We start from the raw sequence: 8,640 nt of genomic DNA on the forward strand, positions 1-8,640 counted from the left end.
GACAAATAATCAAGCAAATATATGTGGTCTCTACCAGGGACTTATTTTATCCAAAGAATATCAAGTGGACACACTTACTATTATGGGAGATTCTCTCCTAACCCTGCATCATCTAGTCAAAGGCTCCCTCCCAAAGAAGAAATATATGGAAAACATCATGAAAATAATCAAGGAAATTGCGGAAGATATCCCATCCAATGTTTTAAGATATTTTAACTAAGAAGCAGACAAGTATGCTAACAAGGGGTGTAAATTGAAGATAGGTGAATTAAGGATTAATGGCCAAAATAGACATCCTATAACTCTCTAGTGGCAGATGAATTTTATTAAAAAAACTTCCCTCGTAGCATTATGTGTTGTGAATTTTGTGTTTCGTTGGGGCATTTTTGTGAGGTATTCACCTACTAAAACCCCCCCTTTTGTTGCTAAAATATATTCTCCTAAACTAAATCATGCATTCCAATTAGAAAGGAGAAAACAATTAGAAAATTTTGATGAATTAACTTTATAATGCTTAATGTAATTGTTGTGAACCAGGCATAGAATTATATAATTCAAATACTCTTTCTAGTTTTAAAAAATAAAAATAAATAAATCTCCTTAGATGTAGTCTATAGCTATCCTACAAGCCTTAGATTGTAAAATAGAGAAACATTGGTTATTAATATATAGGTATTTGAATTCTTTAAGATTTAGAATCTACATCTACATAATTTTTTCAAACGAAAATATCACTAGATTTATCATGTGTTAACCTCTCCAATGATTATGTCAACTAGAAAAACTAGACTATCATGTGTTAACCTCTCCAATAATTATGTCAACTAGAAAAACGAGATGCACCTCTAATTTATTTAATTAAATACAACTAGTATTGTATTGTAAAATTGTGATTAAATTATTGCTAGCATCAAATATACATACATAAATAGAAAAACGAGACGCACCTCTAATTTATTTAATTAAATACAACTAGTATTGTATTGTAAAATTGTGATTAAATTATTGCTAGCATCAAATATACATACATAAATTTATTGCAATTATTTACTCGACTATATCCATGGAGATTCCTGATAATATATGAATGAAGTATTAATAATTTTACGACACTTAGTGTATAATCCACAAGATATTATGTCTATCATTTTGTTTTATGCCATGCTTCTTTTTACCCTGGCCAATCATTTGGTTTTATTGTCAATTCAAGCCTCACAACAATGTATATTGATTGGGGCATCAATTATTTATCTTTTAGTATTTTTCAATTTCGATTAGCTTGTTTAACACAGTTTCACTTATATTTCTCTTCACTAGCATCACCTTGAAAATCTTATGATTCTCTTACTCTGTATCATATTATCCATTTACTTCATAATCCACTAATATCTTATGATTCTCTTACTCTATGTCATATTATCCATTTACTTCATAATCCACTAATATCTTATGATCACATATTCAAATGTTAATCTTACTCTGTGTCATATTATCCATTTACTTCATAATCCACTAATATCTTATGATTCTCTTACTCTATGTCATATTATCCATTTATTTCATAATCCACTAATATCTTATGATCACATATTCAAATGCTTTATTTATATCTCTTGTATTTTTTAAAATAATACCCACTTTCTTATACTTCAATATCATAAGTTTTATCAAGATTACAAATGGGTTCTCTGAGGTAGATTAATTAATGGTATTGAAACTCAGTTTTATTTTTCATTTAATTAACTTTTATGTGTTTGTTGTTCTCTCATTTCTTTCATCTCTCTCAGTACACTTTATTATCCTCCCTTTCTCATCTAAGTAATTATTATTCATAATAAAACCACTTAATTGCTTCACTAATTATTTATATTTATATGATGTTAATAGTTATGTTGAAAATTTTATATACTTCGCTTGATAATATCTATCCCAAATTGAATCATGTTGTAAGAACTTAAGTTTAGGCACACTCCTCGAAATTTACCTATAATATAAGTTTAGTGTTTGTAGATTTATGTGGGGTTGATCTTGATTCTAAGATATCGAAAATTGCTCCACATTGGACATTTTTTATTGTCAACGCTTTAAGTCTAAACCAAAACCCATCTTCAGAACAAAGGTCTTAACTATGATCTCCATAAATGCTTATAGGAATTAGGGTTTGATTCCTCGTTCTTGATAATTACTTGTGATTTATATTGGCTTCTTTACTTCTTTATTAGTTTATCATTCATCGAGAAATTACCAAATTATATGTATATGAAGACCAGAATAAGAAAAGACACGAGATGTAGGCGCTCAGCCAGGGAAAAACCCCTTAAAAGGGAAAACCCAATCCAACTCTTCCACTAATAGATTCAAATCAAGATAAGACTCTTCAAGACCTCTTAGACCTAGACAAAGACCTCCTTTAGCCACCAAGTCAGCCCTTCCCTTCAATAGATGATCCCTATCAAAGTCTCCAAGTAACAGCTTCCTAGCAGCAGCTTCAATCCAAAATTTTGGCCCCCCAACAGTAGAACTTCGACCCCCAGCAACAGAATTCAGACCTGCAGTAAACATGAAATTTCGACCCCAAAAACTTTGCACGTGTGAGAGATAGATAGCCCAGAAACTTGAATTAGGTCTTCCAAGCAAATTTCATCCTTCTCCAGCTACTTCACTCTCTTTTCTGCCTCTCTTCCTTGAAGATCGAACTTGTTGAGTGAATGCTCCAAATAGGTTGAACTACCTATCTATATATAGCCTTTCTATTGAGTCGAATTGCCCAAATGTAGGTTGACTTCATGGGGACAAGGTTGACTTGGTGTGGAGGTGACAAATAACATTTTTGACTCAAAAATCATTCTTTTTACATGATACAAAAGCCCAAGAAGGGTCTAATAAAAAAGACAATGACTCTAATGATTCAAGACAAAACCTAGAAGCCTTCCATGGAGGCTTTGACCTAGAAAACATTGACCCGAGCATGAAACCCATATTTTAATAAGTCATTTTTCTTTAATAATAATATTCTTCTTGACAAGTACAATTATGAAGATTGACATTAGTTGCATTCTTCAACACTCCCTCTTAACAAGGAAGGTATTCATTGTCAGGCCAGGTTAACTCCAGAAATTAATGAGCGCAAGAAAGAACTGATAATTTTATTCATTAGCCAACTATTATTTATACATACATAAAACGGATCAGTTCATCTTCTAGATGACTGTCCAGCTTCACCCATCCGTTTCGGATTAGGTGTCAACATTCCCCCCCTTAATCTGAAGGGATGTTGGTGAGTCCAAGCATTGTTCTGAATCTTTCAAGCTTTTCTCTTCCAAGCGCTTTGGTGAAGATGTCTGCAATTTGCTCGTTTGTGGAACAATGACGGAGATGGATTGTTTTGGCCTCAACATGATGTCGGATCAGATGATATTTAGTGTTGATGTGCTTAGTACGATCATGGAACTTTGGGTTCTTGGCCAATTTTATTGCAGAGGTGTTATCAATCATGAGTGGAGTTGATTGTATTTGTTTTACCTGCAAATCTTCAAGAATTTTCCTGAGCAACACAATTTCTTTCGTTGCTTCAGCTGCTGCCACATATTCTGCTTCTATTGTGGAATCTGCTGGTACTGATTGTTTGCGTGATCTCCAGGAGACAGCTCCCGATCCAAGACTCATAGCATATCCTGAAGTAGATACCCCAGTTTCTTTGTCTCCATCGAAGTCTGAATCAGAGTATCCAATCAAGTTGAAGTCATCCACCTGTGTATACTTGATTCCAAGGTCTTGAGTTCCCTTCAAGTACCTTAGAACTCTTTTTGCAGCAGACCAATGTCCCTCACAAGGCCTTTGCATAAACCTGGAGAGGATTCCAACAGCAAATGAAATGTCGGGTCTGGTAGTAGTGAGGTAGATGAGACTTCCTACAAGCTGTCTATACTTTGTTGCATCCTCAAATTCCTTTCCTTCAGTAGATGTGAGCTTCAAGTTTTGTTCCATTGGAGTAGAAAGGGGATTGCACTCTGTCATGCCAAATCTGTATAACAAATCTCCAATGTATTTCTTTTGAGAAAGAAATATGGACTTTGGATGTTGGGTTACTTCAATGCCAAGATAGTAATGAACATAGCCCAAATCAGTCATTTCAAAAAATTTCCTAATTCTTTCTTTATGGATGCAATATAGCTTTCATTGTTCCCTGTCATTAAAAGATCATCTACATATACCACAAGATATACAACTGTTTTTCCAACTTTCTTGACAAATAAAGTTGCATCATCAAGATCAAAATGATTGAAGTTGAGTTTCAGAAGATGCTCAGTTAGTTTTTCATACCAGGCTCGTGGTGCTTGTTTGAGGCCATACAAGGACTTCACAAGTTTGCATACTTTGTGTTCATGTCCTTTCACAGCAAATCCTTCAGGCTGGGACATAAAAACATTCTCCTTTAGATCTCCATTCAAGAATGCAATTTTTACATCCATTTGATGGACTTTCCAACCGTTCTGAGCAGCTAGTGCAAAGAGTGTCCGGATGGTGGCCCATTTTGCTGTGGGAGCAAAAGTTTCCTCATAATCGACCCCTTCCTTCTGTGCAAAACCTTTTGCCACAAGCCTAGCTTTGTGCTTGTCAAGTGAGCCATCAGCTTTGTACTTGTTCTTGTAGACCCACTTGCAGCCAATTGGTTTGGTTCCAAATGGAGGATCAACCAGCTTCCAAGTGTCATTCTTTATGAGGGCATCATACTCCTTCTGCATCGCTTCTTTCCATTTATCATGAGAAGCAGCTTCTTTGAAGGAAGTTGGTTCAAAATCTGTAGACAAGTTCAATTCACAATCATAAGTAACATCCATATCAACAGGTGAATTAGAGTTATCTACATCACCTCCATCTTGTCAGTTTGAATTTCTGGTTCCTGTTTTTCCAATTTCATCAGGATGAACACTTTCAAGTGTCTTTGTCAGCCACTTTGGGGGACCTTTCTGAGATGGTCCAGGCTGTTCTGTTGATTGAGTTGGGTCTGAATCAAGATTGAGTCTCCCAATTCTATCAATTACATCACTTAAAGCATCATCCGTTGTTGGAGTGTCATGCAGGGGAGATTGTTCTTCAGAAGAAGATTCCACATGTTGATCTAGTATAGGAATCCCCCCTTCAAGATGTGGAATCTGATTATCAAACTCTTGGAATGATTTCGGTTTTGTGAATCTATCCAAGCGATCAAGTTGCCGCTCAACAACACTGTCAGATTTGGATGATTCAAGAAAAATGACATCTCTAGATAAAACAAACTTTTTATTTAGTTCATCATAAAGGCGGTATGTTTTAGATGTGTTTGAATAGCCCAGGAAGATACACTTACGACTTCTAGCACCAAGTTTGTTTCTATGTACCTTTGGTATTAAAGCATAACAGGTGGAACCAAATATCTTGAGATGTTTTACCGAAGGAACATGTCCATACCACAATTCATAAGGAGTCTTGTTTCTTATAGCACTAGATGGACATCTATTCTTTATATATGCAGCATATAGAACAGCATCAGCCCAAAACATTGTCTTTACATTTTTGAAGAAAAGCATGGATCGTACCATATTCAAAATTGTTCTGTTCATTCTTTCAGCTACACCATTCTGTTGAGGATTATAAGGCACAGTTGTTTGATGTTTAATCCCATGTTGGCGAAGATAGTGTTCAAATTCATTTGATGTATATTCTTTTCCATTATCAGTGCGAATAGACCCAATATGAGATTGTGCATCATTTTCAATCCATTTATGAAAATTCTTGAATGTTTGAAAAGCATCAGATTTGTTCTTCAAAAAATAAACCCAACACATTCTGGTGTAATCATCAATAAATGTCATGATATATTTATTTCCATTTGCAGAAGGAACAGGCATTGGACCACATAAATCTGAATGAATAAGTTCAAGCTTCCTATGTGCTCTTGAATGTGAATCATGAAAAGACTGTTTGCTATGCTTTCCTAGAATGCAAGCATCACATTGTTTTTGTTTTCTAGGAATTGTAGGCAAACCAGCAACACCATTTTTCTTCAACAAGCGGAGACTATCATAGTTTAAATGTCCAAATCTAGCATGCCATAATAAACTTGATGGAAGTGCATCTTCTTCATGATGAGAAATATATGAGAAATGTTGTGCATGAGCAGAGGTTCCTTGCAGTTTAAGAAGTCTTTCTTCTTCTATACCCCTCATGACAAGTGAGTGGTCAGATGCCTTTCTTACCTCAAGCTTGCCATCAAACATGTGAATGGAGTGACCTTGCTGGCGGATGTGGACCAGGGACAGCAAGTTTCTCTTGAGCTGTGGGAGATATAGAACATGATCCAGAAGAAAGTCTAGAAGACCAGGCAATTTAAGTCTGATTGTGCCAAGCCCTGATGGCTTGATTTTTGACTGATCTGCAAAGTATACTGCTCCATCAACATTGTCAGTGAAATCTTCAAAGAAATCTTTCCTATGAGTCATATGACAGGTTGCTCCTGAATCAAGCAACCAGTCATTTTTCGAAGAAGCAAGTGAAGCATTAAACAAATCTTCATTTACTCCAATGTTACATTGTGCCTCAATATAGTGAGCGGATTCAGGTGCTTTACCTTTGTCTGTGTCATCAGTTTTACCTTTCTGCTGATTTCTTCTCTGCTCAACTTTGTCCCATGGTAGCTTGCATGTAGAAGCATCATGTGATCCATTTCGTTTGCAGCGAATGCAATGCAGATCTGCCTTTTCTGCTTGAGGATGTCTGCCCCCCCTGCCTCTGAAGTATCTTCCTCTTCCTCTTCGTCCACCTCTTCCTCTTGTAGAATCTTGAGCAGGATGCTTTTCTTTACGAGCAAGGCAAACAGTCTCTTCAGAAGATTCAGGGACTGTTTTCTTTCCAAAGGCTTTCTCTCTTTCAACAAACTTTTTCACAAGAGTGTCAAAGGTTATATCTTTAAGATTTCCATTTGCTTGTAAAGACTCAAGATAATTAGAGTAGGTAGGATAGAGTGCTTTGAGAAAGGCAATAAGAGAGATATCCAGCTCAACCTTAGTGGATTTAATATCATGCATTATAGACTTTATTTCAGATGCAAGAGCAAGAGGATCATTATTTTTCAGTTCAAGAGTGAAGAGTTTAATCATAAGCTGAACAACTTCAAGTGCAGAATGTGTATCATAGAGTTCTTTCAGCTTTTGTAAAGCTTCCAAGGCATTGGAATAGGATGAAATATGACGACTTACTTCCTCATTTACAGATGCTGCGATCAATGCATAGGCTTTGTTGTTCTTGTTTTCCCAAATGGCGAGTTCTTTATCTGATGTAGGCTGCACAGGGTCTTTGTCTTCTTCTCCGACACACACTCCTTTCCACAGCTCATTGTAGATGAGGGTGTTTTTACCATCCGATACCATTCTGAATAGTTCTCCTTGCCAGTGAGAACTATTCCTACCATAGAAATGATTGAATGCATTCTATAAAAAAAATATCTCTGCTGATAAAAAAAAACTTTCCTCACTTCAATATCACTTTAATGCTTTAACTTTTCAAAGCATTATCATTCAAATGATAAAAAACTATGCAATATTACAATTTCTTTGAATGAACAAGACTGTGCATAGGCATTCAAATCAAAAAGCAGATGATTTTAAATCCTTTCATCAGCATCTCCAAGTCTTTAAAAGCTATAATCCTGTGAAACAAATGATTTGTAGACAGACTCAACCGCCTTAAACAATGTACATATATAAATGTCAGTCGCTGCCCATTACAATAATGTATGCACACATGTGCACATACTGTCCAGCACCACATTCACTAAAAAATCACAATCAGAACAAGAAGAAGGCCAGAAAGCATACAAAACTCATGAACTGGGTCCTTATAAATCCACAAACTCTGCCCTTATAAATCCATTTTAAAAGGCATTACAGTTACAGCATCTCTGAACGAGAGAGCGTTCGGTGGTCTCATCAACAAACAGGCCCGAAAGCATACAAAACTCAGGCCAGAAAGCATACAAAACTCGCATTACCCCGCATCTCCACAAACAGGCCCGATCTATGGGATTTGTTTTTCGACAGTTGTAGGTTATGCCACCACCATCACCGCCCGGTTTTTGTTCACCGCCTTTAATTATAACAAAGAAAACGTCGACAACAGCGAGGGGCCACGGTCTACTGCGTTTGAAGATGGACTGCGTTTTTTTCTTGAAGTCAAAGTGAATATTATTGGCTCAACTCAAACCGCAACTCCATCCCATACCTCACTGCTGGAACTCGTGGACTCATAGCCATGACATTGCCGCAGCATTTATGGATTCAGGAAATGAAGTAGATAGGCTCGATTCTGTGCAATCAAGGGCGATTGAAAGAAGCTATTCGAATTCTGGATTCCATGGGCCGCCCGGACTATTCTATTTATGCTACTTTGTTGCAGAGCTGTGTGGACAAGTCGTATATTCAAACGTGAATGAATGGAGTGTGAATGAGCTTGATACAAAACGCTCAGGCAGCATACACCAATACACAGTAAAACGTGAATGAATGGAGCGTGAGCTTGATACAAAATGCTCAGGCAACATAAACCAATACACACAGTAAAACGTGAATGAATGGAGCACGAAAGAAGGAAAACGAGTTCTCT

The sequence above is a fragment of the Pinus tabuliformis genome, chromosome J (assembly GCF_031772625.1).
Source record: "Pinus tabuliformis cultivar Carrire ecotype Pingquan chromosome J, CPIR1, whole genome shotgun sequence".
Lineage (NCBI taxonomy): Eukaryota > Viridiplantae > Streptophyta > Pinopsida > Pinales > Pinaceae > Pinus > Pinus tabuliformis.